Below are 23486 nucleotides of genomic sequence, written 5' to 3'. Positions count from 1 at the left end.
ACATGACAACCACCACCACTAACACCACTAACACCACCACCACTAACACCACCCCTCTACCCCCCTCTCTCTCTCTCTCTCTCTCTCTCTCTCTCTCTCTCTCTCTCTCTCTCTCTCTCTCTCTCTCTCTCTCTCTCTCTCTCTCTCTCTCTCTCTCTCTCTCTCTCTCTCTCTCTCTCTCTCTCTCTCCCACGCACATTTCCTCTCACTTTTGTCCCACCTAAATCTCCCCCTCCCAACCTTCCCATAATAACACCCGAGGGCCCACATGCCTCATAGGACAAGGTCACCCTTCGGCACATGTGTTTATTTGTATCCATTTCTCTGTGTGTACACGGTTAACGGTGTGTACATGTGTGTAACTGTGTGTACATGTGTGTACATGCGTAACAGGTGTAACTCATCATCAAGGACCGCAACTTTCCGTCAGAGTCTCTCTCTGCGACAGGCGCCTGTGTTACCAGTCAAGCCAAGTCAAAGGCATGTAGTAGAAAAGCTAATAGAACTAATGGAATATAATGTTTATTTCCATTGTTATTTCAGTTCTTAGGGCCTCAATGGTCTGAAAACAACAATGGGGGAAAGACATCCATAAAACATAAACCCTCAACAGGTGACAGTGCATAGATGTAAGTATTGAGTTGGAAAAGTCAGACAAGAAGATAGATACTTAGCACACATGAACGGAAGCGGATAGGGACCACTAGCGTAGCTTAGCACACATGAACGGAAGCCGATACGGACCAGCTAGCCTAGCTTAGCGCACATGAACGCAAGCGGATACGGACCAGCTAGCCTAGCTTAGCGCACATGAACGCAAGTGGATATGGACCAGCTAGCCTAGCTTAGCGCACATGAACGCAAGTGGATACGGACCAGCTAGCCTAGCTTAGCGCACATGAACGCAAGTGGATATGGACCAGCTAGCCTAGCTTAGCGCAGATGAACGCAAGCGGATATGGACCAGCTAGCCTAGCTTAGCGCAGATGAACGCAAGCGGATGCGGACCAGCTAGCCTAGCTTAGCGCAGATGAACGGAAGCGGATACGGACCAGCTAGCCTAGCTTAGCGCAGATGAACAGAAGCGGATACAGACCAGCTAGCCTAGCTTAGTGCAGATGAGCAGAAGCGGATACGGACCTCTAGCCTAGCTTAGCACAGATGAATGCAAGCGGCCACGGACCAGCTAGCCTAGCTTAGCGCAGATGAACGGAAGTGGATACAGAGCACACAGAGACTAAACTAGTGTCTGGTATATTCTTGTCTGACTTTAGAGAAGACAGTAAAGTGCATTTCACCCAACGTCAGCCTGTTTCTATAAGCAACCATTGTGTGTACATATGCATTATGCATTCCTCTACTCTGTCTGTGTAGTGTCTGTCTGTCTGCTGAGTTATACTCTCCCCCCCTTATGACTATTTATGGTGGAGATAATTGGGGACTCTTGGATGCTAACTCATGTTTGCTCCGTCGCCTGTATTGCATATCAGCAGAAATGTGATTACTGTAATTGTGGCTGAACTAAATGACATGTTTGATGGGGAAGAGGGTTTGTCATTGTGATCTGTGAGACTCTCATTCCTAATATAAAACCTATGTCTGATTGTAGCTGCTCATGACTGTCTATAGTTGTTGACACCTGATGATATTACACTGTATACCAATACTGGTATACCACACTATACATATATAGATAGAGTTATTATTATTATTATGATGTAAAAAATGTATGCATTGAAATGTCTGTAAGTCTCGACGACATTGAAAATGAGGGTGACCTCAATTGTCCTTTTCAAGAATAAATAAAGGTTTGAATACTCTTTGGAATAACCTGCCTCAAAACCTCTGCTGCATTTACAGTAGATTCACTTTTTAAAATAATCTTAAATTATGGCGGCTGGGTGGCGCAGCGGACTAAGCGCTCGTCACCAACGCGAGAGACACTGGTATCGAATCCGGCTGTCAGCGTTGCCTCCGGCTTGGCCGGCCGTCATACTGGTTTAATTGGCAGAGTCAGCGGGAGGGAAGCCGGTGGGTGGTAATCTGGTCGTTGTAAACAGCGACTCCTACAGGTCGGTCAGGGCGCCTGCACAGCGAGGAAGGGAGATGGTGATGGTAGTGTGAGCCTCCCACACGTTACACCTCACCAATGAGAGTCCGCGCTGGCAGGTGAAAAGAAGTGGCTGGCTGACTCTGCATGTATCGGAGGGGACATGTGATAGTATCTATCAACCCTCCCTAGACTGACCAGTGGGGAGGGGGAATTGGCATGACTAAATTGGGATGGGAGAAAAACACAGAAAAACAGGAGGAGAAAAAGTGGACCAAAAAAAAATCTTAAATTGTATTTAACACTGTAAAGTATTTTGTTTTGTTTTTTTAGTTTTCTGTTTCTGTGCTTGCATGTAATTTTAGCCATCTTAATTGTTAGTTTCATTATGCATTGTGTGTTGTGTACTGACTTTTAATCATTTTGTTTTGCAATAATAATTGTTTTTGTATGATTTTTTGTGTGGACCCCAGGAAGACTAGCTGGTTGCTATGGCACCAGCTAATGGGGATCCGTTAAAAAAAAAAAAAAAAAAAAAAAAAAACAATACTGATATACCACACTATACCAATACTGATATATCACACTATACCAATACTGATATCACACTATACCAATACTGATATATCACACTATACCAATACTGATATACTACACTATACCAATACGGACTGCTGCCAATTGCTGGAGAGCTAACAGCTGGTGAACTTGAGAACTGCCTCAGGGCAGCTCTGGCTGCAATTGTAGCTTACCACCACCGGTATGACTGTGTATGAACGAATAATGGACTCTGTGAAGCGCTCTGAGTCAGAGCAACAGTCAGTCAGAGAAGAGCGCTATATAAATCCAATCCATTATTATTATTATTATTATTAGAACTGTTAGGATTATCTGACTCTTAATAATAAACTCTGTTAGGACTATCTGACTCTTAATAATAAACACTGTTAGGACTATCTGACACTAATAATAAACACTGTTAGGACTATCTGACTCTTAAATAATAAACACTGTTAGTGTCGCGGGTGGGGGTATAGGGGTATCTGTATGGGGGGTGTATATACCTGCGGGAGCCAAAGAGGAGGACGTGTCCCGGGATGGTCTGGAAGAGGACCTAAAGGCATACCTGGCTGATGGAAAAGGCAAGTGAATATCAGCTGATAATGATATGTGAAGTACCGTCGCTGTACTGCACCATGCTGTCCCTGTTGTGTGTTTAGACGGAGTGGAGTCCAGGAGGTCCTGACGGGAGCGGAGAGAGCCATCTTGGGAGGATGGTGATTTTGTGCAGACGACAGCTACAGCAGGCGAGTGCAGGACCACCAGGGGGGGGTAGCGTATGTAAACATTATACAGGCTACACATGTGTGCCCTCTTCTTCTTACGCAGCTGGGGAGCGTCGTTGGAGGGAGCGCGAGGTGATTGGCTGGCTGGCGTGACGGGGGCGGTGCCCGGAAGTGCTGGCGCTACTGAAAGGAGAATCAATGACGGACAATGGCAGAACGAAAACTGGAGTCGAGAGGACGCTAGCAGAGGACGCAGGGCTGCGAGGACACACGGCTCTTTTTGTGTTTTTACCTTTCCTCCAGTGGAACCAGTTCATAGCGGCAACTGCAGTGTTTCCTCCAGAGTGGAAACGAGTGGAGCTTCAGACCGGAGGGACATTATCGCCACACTGGGCGCCGTGAGTAAAGAACGCAAGACAGTAGAATACGTGCCTAAACAAACTAACTATTTTCCCGAGTGGCAAATGAAGACATAGACGAACGGTGACTGCATTTGAATTAGGAATATTATTAGTGGCGTGAAGCTGAAGATTATCGGAACGGCATACAGTAAAGCCAGTAATACTGTCGAAGACTGGAACCTAGTATTGTGGATTCTCCATCCTCTGTGAACTACCTTTTCTCTCTTTTCTAAATCATATGGAGGATATCTAATCCATTGTGCATTGTGACGAACCCGTGAACGGGGGGAACCTTGCTCTTACTGACTGTGCCTTTCATTACAGGCGGAAGGACATTATTGCACGCCTGGTGCTTGGAGGGCCTAAAACACCCCAGTACAGACCGAACAGTTTTTAGCCCGAAGCCGAGAGGGGCTACTGGAGCGGAAGGAGGTGGCGTCCTTCCGGCCCTCAACTTCGGGCCCCGGTTATCATTAACCTTTTTTTGTATTGTTTGTAACTCAGCGCTTCCACTGCCCCAGACCTAGGTTAGGATATGGGAGGAGTATTCTGGGCCTGGTCACAACCCCTAGCGGTGAACAACACCCACTATCCTATCCAAACCCCCTTAATTTACCGTGTGAACATTTAGTGTGTATTTATCTACCTATATTCTCCCTAAATCATTTGCCGTGTCTCCCCGAGGGATAGTGTGATATCGATGCTTATTTCAGGATGTTTGCAGTGAACCGTGTGGTATAGTGTGATTCTAAGTTGACGTTTGATAAGTCATAGACCCGTGTGCAGGGTAGACTCTTTTTCCTTCACGTGTGTAGTGTCTCAGGGGCGGGGATAGGTGACGTGGGTGGGAGTAACAGTCTGGGGGTGGGTTTACGGGGCATGGAGCACTTCCTCCTTTTAAACTACCCTAGGCTTAAGAGGCGTGGGTCTTTTAAATAGGCTAACCGACCAGTTATTTATATCAAAATATAACCTTGTATTAAACTATCTATTTTTATGCAATAAAAGCTTTCTTACTGTTTCTCGGCGCATTCTCCCGTGTCTGTTTGTGGTCCTGGGGAAATTCATGGTGGTAGGTCGGCTGGCCCCTTTGGGAAGAGTATCCGTGCATGTGCACACCTTAGCCTTAGACCTGGATGCTTCCCGTGGGGGTCAGGTGACATTAGGACTATCTGACTTTTTTCGTATCCACTTTTTCTCCTCTTCTATTTTTCTCCCATCCCAATTCCATTGTGCCAATTCTTCCCTCCCCTGTCTTGAACGTTGCTCGCATATGCCCCCCACTGGCCGGTTGTAGGTAGGATAGAAGCCTTGCATCACGTGTCCCCTCCGGTACACGAGGAGGCAGCCTGTCACATCTTTTCACCTGCCAGCACGGACTCTCATTGGCGAGGTGTAACGTGTGGGAGGCTCACACTACCCCCCGCCATTTCCTGTCTCTGTTGTGCAGGTGTCCCCCAACCGACCTGTAGGAGTCGCTGTCCACAACGTCCAGATTACCACCCATCGATTTCCACCCTCTAACTCTGCCAATTGAGTTAGTATGACGGCCGGCCCAAGCCGGAGGCAACGCCGACAGCCGGAGTCGAACCCGGTGTCTCTTGCGTTGGTCACGAGCGCAATGTCCGCTGCGCCACCCAGCCGCCCTGAACTATCTGACTCTTAATAATAAACACTGTTAGGATTATCTGACTCTTAATAATAAACACTGTTAGGACTATCTGACTCTTAATAATAAACACTGTTAGGACTATCTGACTTTGAGTACCAGCCACGACATATGTCGTAATTTCATGCCCCCTGTTGAGTACGACGACGCTAATTGTCGTTCTTTTTTTTTATTAGCGATCTGAATTCATATTTCATCAACCGAGTCTCCCGTTGGTACAGCAGCGTCTATACTTTCCGTAGCCGCATTTCTGGCGAACGCTCTCTGATTGGCCACTGACTGACGCTCTCTGATTGGCCACTGACATGTTTGCCCAATCGCGTGACGAGCTGTGTCTTTGCCCATTTCCGCGTCGAACAGCCTGCAAACTACCTGCCGTTCTATCGCCATGGTCTAAGACAAACTCTAACCTTAACCAACTTAGAAAGAGTGCCTAAGCTTAACCGTCGAAAGAACTTGCCGTCACGCTCTAAGACAAACTCTAACCTTAACCAACTTCGAAGAGTGCCTAAGCTTAACCAGTGTAGAAACAGGCGTCGGCCAATCAGAGAGCATCTGCCAGAAATGCGGTTACGGAAAGTATAGACGCGGTACAGCAGCCCCTCTAGGAGCTCCGATGGGAAAATACCGCCCCCTATCGTCTATCCCTGTGTAACTGCAGGCCATTCGATTACACTGGTGGATCTGTGGGGGGGGGAGCCTACTGGCTCCACTATGCTGGCGAGCCGTCTGATGAAGAGGGAAGTGATCGCGAGATGGAAAGCAGCCTGGAATATATATTTACAGCAGCCAATAATCAATCAATAAACGCGATCGATATTTGGAATGGCGATCAGGAATTGGAATAATCTTTTTGGAGAACATCTGATCTAAGGTAAGGAGTCTATGTTACCAGTTTTAGGATAATCAGAGCTGTGGGCGGCTACGTGGCGTAGTGGGCAAGGCGCTCGCCACGAATACTGGAGACGCTGGGCTCGCCTGTTCGAGCCCAGCGCTCCACATTGCTTTCAGTTTAGCTGGTCGTCCATACTAATACACATTGGCCGTATTAGGGGGTGGGAAACTGATGGGTGGAGATCGGGCGTTGTGGACAGCGACTCCTACAGGTCGGTTGGTGCGCCTGCGCAGTAGAATCAGGAAGTGTCGGGGGCAGCGTGAGCCTCCCACGCGTTACTCCTCGCCACTGAGAGATCGAGCTGCGCAGGTGAAAAGATGCGACTGCTGTTACCTCAAGTACCGGAGGGGACTTGTGCTATGTATGACTTAGTCCACATTGCAGCCGGCTTGTGGGAGGCAAGAAACAGCGTTTGTGACAGGGGAGGGTTGAATTGGATGATACGAAATTGGGATGGGAGAAAAATATAGAAAATGGAGAAAAAGTGTATAAAAAAAAAGGATAATCAGAGCTGTTTTCACTGAGATAACAGCGTGTCCCGTATGTGTATATGTGTGTGTGTGTGTGTGTGTGTGCTGTTGAGGAAATAAGATAATCGATTTCTCAGCTCGCTTCTAGAGCGTGCATAAGTAGACATATACTATCGATAATCTGGCGTTTATTTGAAAACGAATCATAAATAGGCCGACAAATGACAACGTGTCTAGTGTATTCAAGAATATTCCAATAAATGCCGTTTATGACGGAATCTTTCTATTTTCCTGAAATTTTCGAGAAAACAAAAGCTTTTCGAAATGCTATAAAAAGAATATGAACCGATTAAAAAACAATCCGTTTCGACAATGTTGACTGCAAACAAGTCATTGATAAGCGACGGGCAGATTAGACACATAGCCATAATTTAAAACATAGATTATGTGTTTAACACTATCATTGAAGTGGGTGGCGGCATTCAAGGGGGTAAAAAGGAAAACACGGCCGGCACTGAAAGTGTTAATTAATAAACACTGTTAGGACTATCTGACCCTTAATAATAAACACTGTTAGGACTATCTGACTCTTAATAATAAACACTGTTAGTGTTGTGAAGGGCCAGATTAAACCGAATATATATATTTATTTATATATATATATTTAATTGTATTTGTATATTCTCTAATATTCCCTGATATCCCTTGTATATTCCTTGTACAATATGCATTGAATATCCATTCTAGCCTACTGAACATCCCATAATAGTCTCCATTCTACTATTGGTCGAGACCTTGGTGCCAGGCTGCCATACCCCTCAGACCCAGTTCAAACGTACCGCTCGACATGTACGAACAAGTCCTAGTTCCGCGTCGGAATTTGGCTACCGCACCACTAATGGGACTATTTGTTCATAGTGCGTATATATACTGCGCTACTAAAGTAGGACGTTCTTTTCAGTCCAGTTTCTTACCCTCCAATAGAGTCACAGACGTAAAGCCTCCCCGCGACGCCACGTGTGGGAGTAAGGCCAAGTTCGCCTACCATCGGTATTGAGACATCGTGTATATTAATATTTGAATAGTCATATTTAGCACTATATCGTCGAGTTGGACGTAGTCTATTAAGCTAATAATAGTCTGTTAATATATAGTGCTTCGTGCGGTGAGAATACTACCGTAGTCAGTACCCCATCGTTTCGGGCAGAGAACTGGATGCTTACCCAGGGTGGTTGACCCTATGTGAAGCTGCACCCGAGGAGCCCCAGAGCCGACGAGCGAGTGGACCTGTATACCGGATTATTCTACCGACGACAGCCCGCCTTCCCAGGCACGGATTATGCTTTGGATACTTTGATTATTCCATGGATAAAGACCCCCGACACTGCCGTGTGTTGGAACCCCCCCCCCTGGAGAGGACGCAAGGTGAGGAGACGCTCTGCAAGACGAGGTCTCTTCACGTCTCTCCCCCGTGGACCGGAGAGAGCCGGCCCACAAAGAGTCCACCTGCTTTCATCTGTGGTCCAAGGATCGCCGGCGCATTGAACGGCACTACAGTGGGTTCACCTGGGATACCCTTGGCCGGACGAGGCAGCTGGATTCTACCCCCCCCCCCCTCCTACTCCTGTCGGCTTACAAGCGACCGGATTAACCCCCTCTAGTGTATCCAGCCTATAATCATTAAAGTATCATTGCTGTTATTCCTTAACTATTCCAGGTCGTATATTTACCACCTGCGCCTTCAGAGATTGGACATTCTCTATTGATATACCGACGAATACTCCTTGCCATAAAAGTGCATACTATTTCAATTCATAAATGTAATTAAGTGATTAAGTGCTTATTCTACACACCATCGCTGTGTAGGAAATAAAGACCTGTTTCTAATTCGTACATTTGTGTTGGATCCGTTTCATCTACGTGAGAGTGTTCATGATAATATATTTATGCCGTGTACTGGGTGGCCGAATATTAAGTACAAAGGTAGTGGTAGTAAGTATCATATCTAGTAATACAGTCAGGGAATTGTACCCCTCAGTTACAGTTAGGATTAAGATGATCTGACTCTTAATAATAAACACTGTTAGGACTATTTGACTTAATAATAAACACTGTTAGGACTATCTGACTCTTAATAATAAACACTGCATGGACTCTGGTGCAGTGTGTTACTACGGTTTGGACCATGTATACCATCATCACTATTACTACTGTCTGATTCAATCCTGCCACTCACTACTGTTCACTACTACTACTGTTATCAATATTATCATTACTTCTTGCACTTTGTTTTATGTTCTATTATTATGGTGCTATGACACTTGATTTTCTACCAAGGGGGTTAATAAAGGAACACTTGACTTGATATGATTTCTCTGATATGGGAAGAAATAAAAAGGTAATTTATTTGTTCACTTCTGAATATAATGAATATTTATAGTTCACTCTTTGATGAAAAATCTCACGTCGCCAACTATAGGAACCACAATTTCTCTGTCTTTCGCCAAAGTATGCAACGCCCCCCCCCCCCCCCCCCCCCTCGTCTTCCTCTTCATAGGAGGAAGCCCCCCCCGCTCCTCCTCCTGGCCAATGTGCTGAGCCTGTGGAAAGAATAAGAAAAAAAAGAACAAACTCGATTGAAGAAACAAAAGTGTTGTAGAAAGATAGTTCAACCGAAGGGAACAATAGGAACAACACAGAGTGTCCTAACAGGCCTGCTCTGTTGTGTAAGGAGCTCAACTAACAGGGCAATTTAAACTTTCCACTTGCTCAACATTGATCAAGGGTCACATGACCCTTCAAGTGTTCCATAGGCACTTGCGCCACAGTCACACAGATTACAAACAGAGTCTTTATCTGCGCGACCCGATGACCTGTCTTTTCCCCGTCGCTCGTTGTCATTTATGGTGACATTCACATTTATCTTTTTCTTTCTTTTCATTGTGCGCTGTTTGCTTGTGTTAATGCTGGAATTGGTAGCATGCTATCTATCTGAAGGCCTGATAAGACGTGCAGACTGGGTCTCTGTGACTCTGACAGAGGTACGCTGTAAGCAGACACATTCATACAGCGCCATGCGCTAGACACTCCTCTCACAAACCTATCATTATTTGTCAAGCTATCTGTTTCCAGGGTGTTTGTGGACCCTATCCCCCGTAATTAAAGTTCTCTGTTGGGACACACACACACATGCGCACACACACACATGCACACACACACACACACACACACACACACACACACACACACACACACACACACACACACACACACTATGCTGTTCTCGTCTGATTTTTTTTTCAATACTGCAGTATTTTAATTCGGAAATTAAAGTTCATAACTTCAATTATTGAAGTGATTCTGTGTGTTTTCATAATGAAACACCGGAGTTGCCCTGAGGGGGTTTGAAAGATCTCTCTGGGTGTGTCGCTCCTCGTTGCTAAGGCTTAGTCAAATGGAACAAACGGCACGTTAGCATCACACCACAGCGGCTGTGTTCGCGAGACCCTTTTCCACCGAGAATCTGAATCCACGACAGGGTTTTGGGGGAGAAATGACCGGTATTCTCTTCCATTTATCACCCAGCCCTAGTTTCCATGTACAGATAAATATAGTGTTAGCTGTATAACGTCAAAATGTCTTGACCTTCGGTTTTAAATCAGGGAGCTTCATGCTGATCCAGATTCATAGCTCCTTATGGAATATGAGCTACGTGGGGGAATTCTTTGTGTTTCATAAAAAAGTAACACAAGTCCTCAAATTAACTCCCTCGTCATTAAATACATAATTTATTATCCTGACCATGAACAATGTCCATTTAGGGTATAAGATAAAGATAAGATATTCCTTTATTGATCCCCTTGGGGCAATTCAGGCATCATAGAAGCATGGGGGAGGGGGGAGGGGAGGTACAGGTAGTAAAAAAGCAGTGTAAACAATATAAAAAATCAAAAGAATTAACTCTGGACATGTGCATATGGGCAACAAGGTGCGAGATGAGGGTATGTATGCCCTCTCATGCAATTTCATGTACTAGTAACGTGCCCGTTGCAGCGTACGCCGGCGCAGATCACATGAAACGTAAAGTTTGTTGTTATAGCGCCAACCATCTGGCCAAATGGCACCATATTCGACACTGCACTCCTCTGGGTCCTCAGCAATGCACCCGCCAAGCGTGACGTCGATCGGACGAACCGTCCTGGAGATATGCACGCCACGGACGTGCGCAGGTAGAGATTCCTTCCTCTATAATTAGATCAGATCGATGAGATTACAATTTGGAGAACTGGCCATTGAAGCCTATAGATTAGATAGAATTCTAAGATAGAATTGTGAGGGAACAGAAAGGGTTAAATGACCAGTTCTGCCTCCGGTTCATTGTTGTTTACATACAGCTAAAAACGCTGCTTCGCTTCCCAAAAGGGAGTGACCCACAGATCACAGACACTGTGAGCACGGGGGCAGGATTCCATCTTTATCATCGGTCATACTTTAGTTTAGATAAACAATGGAGCCAAGGAAACATGGGTCTCTGAGCCTCCGGTAACGAGAGGGAAACAACTAGTCAGAGCGGCTCACAGCAGACGCTACTCTGGATGATGAATGGCGCTCTTGTTGATTTACCCGTCTAACTTTTAATGAACTCTCTTAATGCCTCCCACACAGTTCCAAGTCTCTCTCTCTCTCTCTCTCTCTCTCTCTCTCTCTCTCTCTCTCTGTGTAAGGTGTATGAATTAAAAAAAAAATGAATCATCAAACTCATTTCCACTTTAAATTTGACTGCGCCCTCAGAAACAGTTGGCGAGCATATTTTGTGTATCAAGTAAATTGTGTCAGAATTTACATATATGGAAATATTGCCAAGCAAAGCCCTGTTGTCATCATATGTCACCATATTGCCATCATATAGACCCAGGCAAGTAGCCGAGCAGGCCTGCCTGAAGCCTAGTAAGCCTACTATCTCCCCTGGCTGAAGCCTAGTAAGCCTAATATATCCCTGGCTGAAGCCTAGTAGTAAGCCTAATATCTCCCCTGCCTGAAGCCTAGTAAGCTTACTATCTCCACTGCCTGAAGCCTAGTAAGCCTACTATCTCCCCTGGCTGAAGCCTAGTAAGCCTAATATCTCCCTGCCTGAAGCCTAGTAAGCCTAATATATCCCTGGCTGAAGCCTAGTAAGCCTAATATCTCCCTGGCTGAAGCCTAGTAAGCCTACTATCTCCCTGGCTGAAGCCTAGTAAGCCTAATATCTCCCTGCCTGAAGCCTAGTAAGCCTAATATCTCCCTGGCTGAAGCCTAGTAAGCCTAATATCTCCCTGGCTGAAGCCTAGTAAGCCTACTATCTCCCTGGCTGAAGCCTAGTAAGCCTAATATCTCCCCTGGCTGAAGCCTAGTAAGCCTAATATCTCGCTGGCTGAAGCCTAGTAAGCCTAATATCTCCCTGCCTGAAGCCTAGTAAGCCTAATATCTCCCTGCCTAAAGCCTACTATCTCCCCTGGCTGAAGCCTAGTAAGCCTAATATCTCCCTGCCTGAAGCCTAGTAAGCCTAATATCTCCCCTTGCCTTGAAGCCTAGTAAGCCTAATATCTCCCTGGCTGAAGCCTAGTAAGCCTAATATCTCCCTGGCTGAAGCCTAGTAAGCCTAACTGCTTATCTCTTACAGAATGACCTCCTAGACCCTAATCAGTCTGGCTTCTGGACTGGCCACTCCACAGAAACGGCCCTCATTGCGGTCACAGAGGCACTTCACTTAGCAAAAGCGAAAGGCCTCTCCTCTGTCCTGATTCTCCTAGATCTATCTGCAGCCTTCGACACAGTCAACCATCAGATCCTCCTCGCGGCCCTCGCAGGAATGGGAGTGGCTGGCTCTGTGCTGACATGGCTGACATCATACCTCAATGACCGCTCCTACCAAGTGTCATGGAGAGGGACCCTGTCGGCCACCCGCCCCCTGCGGACGGGTGTCCCCCAGGGCTCGGTTCTAGGACCCCTTCTCTTCTCCCTCTACACTAAATCACTGGGTAACATTATCCCGTCTCATAGCTTCTCCTATCATTGTTATGCAGACGATACTCAACTCTTCCTCTCCTTCCCTCCCTCAGATATCCACGTCTCTGAGCGGATCTCAGCCTGTCTGTCCGACATCTCCGCCTGGATGACGACCAACCACCTCAAACTGAACCTAAGCAAAACAGAATTGCTCCACCTGCCGGCCAAATCCTCCCCCCTGACCGACCTTTCCATCACAGTCGAGAATGCAGCTGTGACCGCGTCCCCCGACCGCCAAGAACCTTGGTGTTGTCCTCGACGACCAGTTGAACTTCTCTGCTCACATCGCAGCGACAACCAGAACCTGCAGATTCCTCCTGAGCAACGTCAGAAGGATCCGCCCCTTCCTGACAAAAGAAGCCACCCAACTCCTCGTCCAATCAACAGTCATCTCCCGCCTCGACTACTGCAACGCACTCCTCGCTGGCCTCCCGGCCACTGCCACCAAGCCTCTTCAACTCATTCAGAACGCAGCGGCCCGCCTGATCTCAAACCTACCGAAGTCGGCCCATGTCACCCCACTTCTTAGGGACCTGCACTGGCTCCCCATTGCTGCACGAATCCGCTTCAAGGCCCTCGACCTGGCGTCAAATGGAACCGCTCCCGCCTACCTCCGGTCAATGGTCTCTAACTACACACCCTCAAGACCCCTATGCTCTGCATCTTCTGGCCGCCTCAGACCTACTCCTATCCAAGCTCCGGGAGGGTCATCAAAGAGAAGTCGCCTATTCTCAGTCCTTTCCCCACAATGGTGGAATGAACTACCCACCCCAGTTAGGACAGCCGAAACCCGTCCAATCTTTCACCGTCGACTAAAGACGCACTTCTTCAACCATTGTCTGAATTAAAAAGAAAAAAGAAAAAAAATATCTAACCCTAACTAACCTTACTGTCATGCACTTGTCCTAATAAACTAACCTACACTGTAGCACTCAACACTTTGATGAACATTGTTACTCAGCTAATAGAGTTGTGCCCTTCCTGATGACTTGTCGTACAGAACTTGTAAGTCGCTTTGGATAAAAGCGTCAGCTAAATGACTAAATGTAAAATGTAAATGTAAGCCTAATAAATCCCAGCCTGAAGCCTAGTAAGCCTAATATCTCCCTGGCTGAAGCCTAGTAATCCTAATATCTCCCTGGCTAAAACCTAGTAGGCCTAATATCTCCCTGGCTGAAGCCTAGTAAGCCTAATATCTCCCTGCCTGAAGCCTAATAAGCCTAATATCTCCCTGGCTGAAGCCTAGTAAGCCTAATATATCCCTGCCTGAAGCCTAATAAGCCTAATATCTCCCTGGCTGAAGCCTAGTAAGCCTAATATCTCCCTGCCTGAAGCCTAGTAAGCCTAATATCTCCCTGGCTGAAGCCTAGTAAGCCTACTATCTCCCTGGCTGAAGCCTAGTAAGCCTAATATCTCCCTGGCTGAAGCCTAGTAAGCCTAATATCTCCCCTTGCTGAAGCCTAGTAAGCCTAATATCTCCCTGGCTGAAGCCTAGTAAGCCTAATATCTCCCCTTGCTGAAGCCTAGTAAGCCTAATATCTCCCTGGCTGAAGCCTAGTAAGCCTAATATCTCCCTGGCTGAAGCCTAGTAAGCCTAATATCTCCCTGGCTGAAGCCTAGTAAGCCTAATATGTCCCCTTGCTGAAGCCTAGTAAGCCTAATATCTCCCTGGCTGAAGCCTAGTAAGCCTAATATCTCCCTGGCTGAAGCCTAGTAAGCCTAATATCTCCCCTTACATGGTGGCGGTGGGGGTTCCCTAGTCTGGCTGACTGCTAGTTGCTCCACTCCCCAAATGGAATCTGTGTGTGTTACAGTTGTGCCGTGTCCCGTGTTGGGTTTCCCGTTGGGGGGGGGGGGGGGGGGGGTCTGTCTGTCTGTCTGTCTGTCTGTCTGTCTGTCTGTCTGTCTGTCTGTCTGTCTGTCTGTCTATCTATCTATCTATCTATCTATCTATCTATCTATCTATCTATCTATCTATCTATCTATCTATCTATCTATCTATCTATCTAACTGTATATCTGTCTGTCTGTCTGCTTATTACTGAACAAAGTCAGTCCAATAACCAAACAGACATAAGTAGTATGTCAGAGCAAAAGACCAAAAGACAAGAAAAAGTCAGCAGCCACTCCCATCCCTTCCTTCCGTCTTCCATCTCCTCCGTGATGTCCATCTGACTCAGATGTTCTGATCCAACGAGTCACCAACGAGAACCCTTTCACTGCCACACGACAGAAGGTTAACCCTTTACTATCACACAACCGACGAAGTCGACCGTCGGTTGTGTGATAGTAAAGGGTTAACCTTCTGTTGTGTGGCAGTGAAAGGGTTAATGAACATGCTGAACTTTCCCCCCTGGTTACAATACAAGGCTAAAGACAGCAAGGGGTTAATGATAAATCCCATTATGTGAAGACAGCAAGTATATTACATGGCGGTTTAACCTCAAGTGGAATTGTTTTCCGTTTATCATCCACCACCACGCTATTTTTTTTAAAGGCCTGATCCGAGATCCAAATGTAAGCAAAATGAGTATAGCCCTGCCACTAGATTACAATTTTCAACATTTTCTCTTTTCTAGGTGATTGACTGAGATCTTGATACTATAGGTCGACTAACACCAGAGAACATAACAATTTGTTTTCGCTGTACTTCGGGGGGCTGTGATAGGTTTATAGACTTTGGAAATGTTTGTAAACATTGGAGTTAACCCTTTCACTGCCACGGTTACCATCGGTAGTGTGATAGTAAAGGGTTAACCTTCTGTAGTGTGGCAGTGAAAGGGTTAACCATGCTGTTGTGTGGCAGTGAAAGGGTTAACCTTCCGTATTGTCGCAGTGAAAAGGTTAACCGTTCGGTAGTGCAGCAGTGAAAGGGTTAAGCACACCGAAAGGGCTACTGTGAATACGCCCCATACATACATAGTAAAAAAGAAAAAAATCGGATTGGGGCTTTAAAACCTAAGGTCTATAGTTTAGTCATAAAACTGAAGACTCAGCTATTTTGTGCAAAAAACAACTGATTTCCGTGCCGTTTAGAGCGGAGCCAACGTGCCACAATAAAACACACCGACAACCGTTCACCTCGAAGGGGAATCCGTTCACTGCCATCGCGCAACATATTAAACATTTTATGCCACTCTATCGTTCTAATTCATTGTGCGTCTTAATTGTTTGAGTATTAGCCGCACCTCACGCTGTTTATAGGACCGTTAAAACCTTAAAGGTGATAGTTCAGATTTTATGTGCAAAATGTGCTCTTGTGCACAGTAATTACTAGCTTGAAGGACTGCTACCGTGTGCTGCAGACTATATGTTGTTTACTCACGCCGTGCATGCAAGCGTTAGAGGAGCCCGCGGTGCAGTGCTGGTTGTATAAGATGCACTAGCACGTCAGAATCCAGTGTTTTGCACTAGATCTCTGAATTCAGCAGAGGGGAGGGGGATGAATGAATGGATTGAAAACTTTATTTAACAGATTGCAGAATGGGTAAATACAGTACGGCTCAATACACACAATTGTTAAGGGGATGCAGACCAGAGAAATACTTTTGTCTTGTTTACATCAGGGTCCCCCATTTTCAATATAGTGACATTAATGACATACACGACATACATGACATCATGCCATTTATGGCATAGGGACATACATGACATACAGGTTATAGTACATTTACATTTACATTTAGTCATTTAGCTGACGCTTTTATCCAAAGCGACTTACAAGTTCTGTACGACAAGCCATCAGGAAGGGCACAACTCTATCAGCTGAGTAACAATGTTCATCAAAGTGTTGAGTGCTACAGTGTAGGTTAGTTTATTAGTGCATGACAGTATGGTTAGTTAGGGTTAGATTTTTTATTTATTTTTTAATTCAGATAATGGTTGAAGAAGTGCGTCTTTAGTCGACGGCGAAAGATTGGACGTGTTTCGGCTGTCCTAGCTGGGGTGGGTAGTTCATTCCACCATTGTGGGGCAAGGACTGAGAATAGGCGACTTCTCTTTGATGACCCTCCCGGAGCTTGGATAGGAGTAGGTCTGAGGCGGCCAGAAGATGCAGAGCGTAGGGGTCTTGAGGGTGTGTAGTTAGAGACCATTGATCGGAGGTAGGCGGGAGCAGTTCCCTTTGCCGCACGGTATGCTAGGTCGAGGGCCTTGAAGCGGATTCGTGCAGCAATGGGGAGCCAGTGCAGGTCCCTAAGAAGTGGGGTGACATGGGCCGACTTCGGTAGGTTTGAGATCAGGCGGGCCGCTGCGTTCTGAATGAGTTGAAGAGGCTTAGTGGCAGTGGCCGGGAGGCCAGCGAGCAGTGCGTTGCAGTAGTCGAGGCGGGAGATGACTGTTGATTGGACGAGGAGTTGGGTGGCTTCTTTTGTACTGTTACATTTGGGGGGGATTAATGCTGAAAGCATTTTGCGTTGTGAGTGTAGACCACTGTATGTATATTGTGTCCCAACATTATGATGTTGTTACCGAAGCTGCAGGGTCATTATAAACGCAGGGATCAATGATGATAGCTCAGAGAAAACAGATCAATGCGCCCAGTCCTTGCTCTCTTTCTCTCTCTCTCACACGCACACACGCATGCACGCACATGCAAGCACACACATGCACACACAGTGCAATTGTGACCCAGTAACTCCAGTGGCATCAGTGTGTGTACGTGTGTACGTGTGCCAAAAGCGAGACCTATGAGATCTACCAGCTTGCAAAAGTCACGTGATTTACTAATCAACCTCATCAGTTAGTGTGTGCTCTGTCTGCATTCTGCCCCCGGCCTGTATGGTCTTACTTATCTATAGTCTGTCTCTAGTGCCTCCTGACCCTCAATCGTGATGAGGCACATAACAGTTGATCAGCCCTGACTCATGGCTTCTGTGCTAATCTTTTTATTGTATGAGATTAGTATTTAATTTGTGTACACAGAGAGAGGGAGGGAGAGAGAGAGAGAGAGAGCGGTAGGCTCATGCTTAGAATGTAAAGCACTGCAATTCATTGACAGCTGGGCTCTGTGCATGGTGAGTCTCTCTCCTCTACACAGCACTGCTGTGAGAACAAGAAAGAACCCAGGCACTGAATTCAGAGAAAGAAAAAAAAAAGCGCTACGTCATGGAAAGAATGACGTCAGGTTTGATTAGCCGACGAGGGAGGAAGAGCCTCGTCACGTGGTGGGTGGAGTCCACGGCTGTAACTGGCTGCCGGAGAGGAGAGTAAAAAAAGATACACAAAGCAGTTGCGTTTTTCGGTGCATATTCACACTGTCCGTCTGAATCACACGGAGAGGGGGGGCGATCTGTGAATAATCCGGTTATTATAAGTGTAAACGGGGCAACGATAAGGGAGTACGTTATATGACGTAACCGTTTCCACAGGCGACTGATACGCCGGGGTGCGTGCCCATCCTCCCCACGCGCATGATCACATGTCCCTTGTCGTCGCGCGCGGCGGCGGTGTTGACAGTGCGAGGGGGCGGGACTTCAGCTCAGAGCTCGCGGGGTGGGTGAGAGTGACAGTGCGAGGAGGGGGGCGGGACTTCAGCTCGGCTTGCGGGTGGGTGAGAGAGGCTAGTCTTCGGTGAGAGAGAGAGACTGGGGGAGAGAGGAGCGAAAGGGATCCGGGGAATTATTATTATTCAGAGAACGAACGGAGTAAGTATTTTTTTTTTTTTTTTTTTAATATAAAGGTATTTTCTCTCTCAAAGTGAAATGAGTGAACCGTGTTTATAAAAAGGTTAGACAGAGAAACCAGGGCCAGCCAGAGCCGCTCGTGCTGCTGTAGTGTTGGTTAGGCTGGCTAACGCCGCGAGCTAACAGCGTTACATCTACATGTAGGAGATAGACTGACATTGTGGACTTTCTCCTTTTCCACTCATCATAAGGTAGCAGCAGCAGCTCCGACTGTCTTAACACCGCGACTGCGTTTTGTTTTGGCTGTACATTTGCACTGCTCTGACACGAGTTTTCCGACTTGTCACCTTGTTGTTGGTAGTGAATTGTTCTGTAATGTAATTCCCCCATTGGAAGTAGCGAACACTGTGTGTAGTCGGTGAGCTAAGCTAACATGCTAGCAGCGTGAGAGAGAGGGTGAAGTTACTGTGGAGCTCGTTGTGATGAAGCGGACACTCAGTAACCAACTGGTAAGAGAGATGCTGCTGCAACAACAGTCATTTCACTGTGGGATTCGAAGCAGCTAACGTTAATGTGTAACGTTAATAAATCAATGCAAGAAAAGATCATGCTGTAAATTTATTGTGAGAGAGTATAAGTAACGTTGACTGATAAATGTTACTACTTCGCTCTCAGAATAATAATAATAATAAAGTGCAACCGTCGGCGACTCTGGTTATTAATCGAAGAGGATTTATTAACGGTTACCGTTAAAACGGGCTGTCACACGGTGAATATTATTCATTTTGAATTCATGTGCGAACATGCTTCGAACAAACCGTGTCCTCCGTGGGAATAATACCGGTTGACGTTACTTGCTACTAACACGGTAGTAGTTGTTAGCCGGCTAACGTTAACCCGGAGGTACCGTTTACTACTACATGGGGGTGGTGTGTGTTCATCTTAATAACAGCATTTTGGCTGTTGCCATGCTGACCCTCCATCATGCAGAGGATATTACCACCAACGTTACCTCGTCGTGTACTAGTAGCACGGCGCACCACAGGTTCGAAGCCTCCTTTATGATGAATTGAAAATGGGGGATTGATTGATTGATGATTGAAAACTTTATTAACAGATTGCAGATTGCAACCACCTCCAATGTAAATTACCCAGTATGGTTGTCAATATCCCAATGTACCCAACCCCCCCCACCCAACCTCCAATGTACAGTTTCTACGTCAAATGTATATACTCCCTTTTCTTGACTCCTTCTGTATCACAAACAGTACTGTATTTGCAAATCTGGTATGTCATAAATGTATAGATGTAGCAGTACTGACTATCTGTATGTCATGTATGTCATATATGTCTATATGAATTGAAAATGGGGGACCCTGATGGAAACAAGACAAACGTCTTTCTCAGGTCTGCATCCCCTTAACAATTGTATGTATTGAGCCGTACTGTATTGTACCCATTCTGCAATCTGTTAAATAAAGTTTTCATTCATTCATTCATACAATACAGTACGGCTCAATACACACAATTGTTAAGGGGATGCAGACCAGAGAAAGACTTTTGTCTTGGGGGGACCCTGGTGTAAACAAGACGAAAGTCTTTCTCTGGTCTGCATCCCCTTAACAATTGTGTGTATTGAGCTGTACTGTATTGTACCCATTCTGCAATCTGTTAATACAATTATCAATCAATCAATCCTCCCTGTTGTTGAGCAGCGGCGTGTAACGTTACTATAGAGTGTGTTCTTCTGTCGAACATCAAGCTAATGAAACGTTGGCTCATCATGCGAGGAGGAGGAGGGCAGCCAAATCAAAATGTTTTGTTATAAAAAATGTAGACAAACTGTGGCTACTACTACAACAGAAGTAGTCCCTTTACATCGCGATGGAGCTGTCACGTTGATCAATTATAGTCCGCACTGCAAAGTAAACGTTATGTATGCTAACTGGACCGATCCATCCGTTCATCTCCCTATTATTCTACAACAAGATCATTATTACTGATGTTGTGATCACAGTTATAATTATGGTGTATAGCCGGTCCGGTGTGTGTCTCTGTTAGTAGCCGACCGTATTAACATTACCTGCTGCAAAGCTCCTACGGTTGAGAGCAGATCACCTTTTGGCGTCTAGAGAGGGGATCAGCCTTTTATCCAATTAAATGGCACCCGGCTCGTTGCTGTGTGTGTATTATTGACATGGGAGCAGCTTCGAGTCAACTAGCACTAATGTAAATGCGTTTCAAATGGTCATAATTCTTAATTATATATATATATATATCTGCAGCATCAAATATCACTTAGATGTTTGTGCAAACAGTAAACCGAGTGCAATTGTTTATTCATGACATGGTGGCTTGTGTGATGATGACATGTAAGCACAGAGTAGTCATTAGACGTTTTTATGTAATGATTACTAAGACATTCATTATCAGTGGGTGGTAATGGTATGTGATATATGAAAGGTCAGCACAGGGCCAATATTGTAGTCAGTCAAATACTTAAACAGATTGGCTTATTTTAGAAACATTTCTGATTTAGCATGTCTCTTTTTAATTTTTTTTTTTTTTTTTTTATAAACAAGTTGTTGATTTTACAGCATTTTAATTATATTCAGATGTAACCAATGTTGGTGATAATAGGCCTATTTCATGCAGGTTATCTTGTTTGCCATACAGAGATTCAGACCTTGTTTAATGATTCACCTAAACCCCACTAGTAACACAGTCTGTGGCTGTGTGTCTGAGGCCTTTGAACCCAAACGGGTGCTGTCACTCAGGATTCAGGAATGAACAAAGTTAGCAGTTGCCGGTAAACCCTTCTTTGTTTTCCGTAGGTAAATATTTTTGCTTTATGCTGTAATAATTTAAAGACATCCACATTAGTTGTCTTCAGTAGCGCTTACATGGTATTCTTTTTATGTTAGATTTTTGTTTAACACTTTGGCTGCCATGGGTTAAATTCATTATCAAGTACCGTAGGTTGCCGGCTCTATTTGTCTATAGAGAAAGTCCCCTTCTTTGCAGGGCTATAACTTTTTAAATTCTATTGCTACATTGCCATTATTAGGGCCCATTCAAAGTCCTATATGTATTGTTCATTGTGTAGCAACGTTAAACTTTTTCATTCACATATTCATAGTAAAGTATGGTCTAATGTATAAGTATGTTTTCATCTCTTTCTGCAGCTTTCTCCAGAACGTGATCTATAGCCCCAAATACATTATATTGATGATGCAATACAGTTTTATGGCAATCAGCGCGATATAAAAAATTCCAACTAGACGTACTTCTAGAAGTTACTACACGTCATCTGATGTTGACCGGATGGGCTAGGGGGCGTTTATAATTCCGTGGGCAGCGTTATACCAATCATCTAATGTGGGTCAAATGTTGATAATAGCAGTTAGTATCGAAGACGGTAACTTTACACGCTAAAACTCACCCCAGTCTCCGCGCGCCGTTGGGCGATCATCGTAGAGTAGAAATTTTATCATTATGGGATGTAGATTTACCCGGTCCATCTCCAGCTTGTATAATGGTATATACGTCCAAATCATGTTGTTTATCGAGTTATTGGCAATCGATCGCTATGTAGTGTGTCGAGATCGAGTCCCGGGACCTATTAGCGAGTGCCCGGAAGTAATACGGCCGTCCAGCACAACCTCTACGGCACTTCCTGTTAAGCGATTGCGCCGATCGGCCACCAGATGGCGCTCCTGAACCGCCAGAGAGCTCAGTGGGTCCTCCTGGTGGATCTCAGGCCAGCGGAGGGGACATATGAATCCGATCCCAGATTTTTGAAATATTGATATTAAAGACGCTGTAAGGCGTCTTCGGCAACTTGAGCATGGCCGGGAATGACGTGTTTAGGCGTTTCCCGGCACCCAAAGTGTTCATGCTCTGGTCTTTGGAAATGTCCCAGATGGGTTCACTAGTGTGTGAGAGATGCTACAACAAGCACTGACCAGTTAGGAATATGACCAGACCAGATCTCTTTTTACTACTTTGTTTTGGAAAATGGTTACCTTTCAGAAGTGGCCTATTTGACCTATGTGGTTGGTCGTGTGGCTCAGTTGGCTAGCTTTTGCCCTAATTAAACGTGTAGACTAACAACTCCCTGAGATAATAGCACTAGGGTTTCAGCATTAGTACAACAAGCCCATTTACGTTAATTGGATTTGCTTAATGTTACTTACTTAGTATTAATATGATCTCCTTGTTGTTAGTAGATCTGTAGATACTATATCTGTATTAAGGCATTCATACTCTTATCTGTACATATCCCTTACCTACTCTTACTAGTTATGCTGCTGGCCAGTATGACTTACTTACTACCATAGTGTCTTTATACCTGTATCACTGTATTAATACTATATCTATAGACTTACTACCATAGTGTCTTTATACCTGTATCACTGTATTAATGCTATATCTATAGACTTACTACCATAGTGTCTTTATACCTGTATCACTGTATTAATACTATATTTATAGACTTACTACCATAGTATCTTTATACCTGTATGTATCACTGTACATATTAATACTACAACCCTGTACACATGCATCTGATTAGCACTGCTACTCAGTACTACTAATTTGTATATTTTATACACAGTTTAATCACCCGTACATTGTATATTTCTATTGCACTTTACTGTTACATTTGCACTCTGGTTGGGTGCCAGACTCAGTGTCACCAGCACTTAGCTATTTGCTTTTTGCAACATGCCAACTTGTAGTAGTCACTGGACTGCAACCCCTCACCACAAATCAATGTTGATTTTTCACAGAATCTAGTATAATGTATTGTGGGCACACTGGGCAGTGACAGCTTGTCAAGTCCATACCTGACTCACGGTGAGTCCTCTGCTCTCTGCCCATTCATTTCACTCTCATATTATTCAACTATCATCTAATTCCTACATATGCTCTAGTCCCAGAAATGTGTCTCTTGAAAATGAGCACGTTCAGCGGCATCACGACCTCTCTCACACGTGGACATTCTAATGACAATAATAATGGCTACTGGTAATTGAAAAGCTAT

General features: G+C 45.2%; 1 protein-coding gene across 1 annotated transcript in view; it reads left to right on the top strand.

Moving 5' to 3' along the window:
- Positions 1–18392: 18392 nt before the first annotated feature.
- The window catches only part of atp2b1a (ATPase plasma membrane Ca2+ transporting 1a), a 207099-nt gene continuing 202005 nt past the window's right edge, over positions 18393–23486 (top strand). Inside the window, 1 exon segment of the mRNA XM_084330168.1 lies at positions 18393–18460. The gene's annotated coding sequence lies outside the window, so the exon portion shown is untranslated.

Source organism: Notolepis coatsorum (assembly GCF_963971535.1).
Source record: "Notolepis coatsorum genome assembly, chromosome: 15".
Taxonomy (NCBI): Eukaryota; Metazoa; Chordata; class Actinopteri; order Aulopiformes; family Paralepididae; genus Notolepis; species Notolepis coatsorum.
The sequence above is the reverse complement of the archived record's forward strand: the minus strand, read 5'-3'. Positions and strand labels throughout refer to the sequence as shown.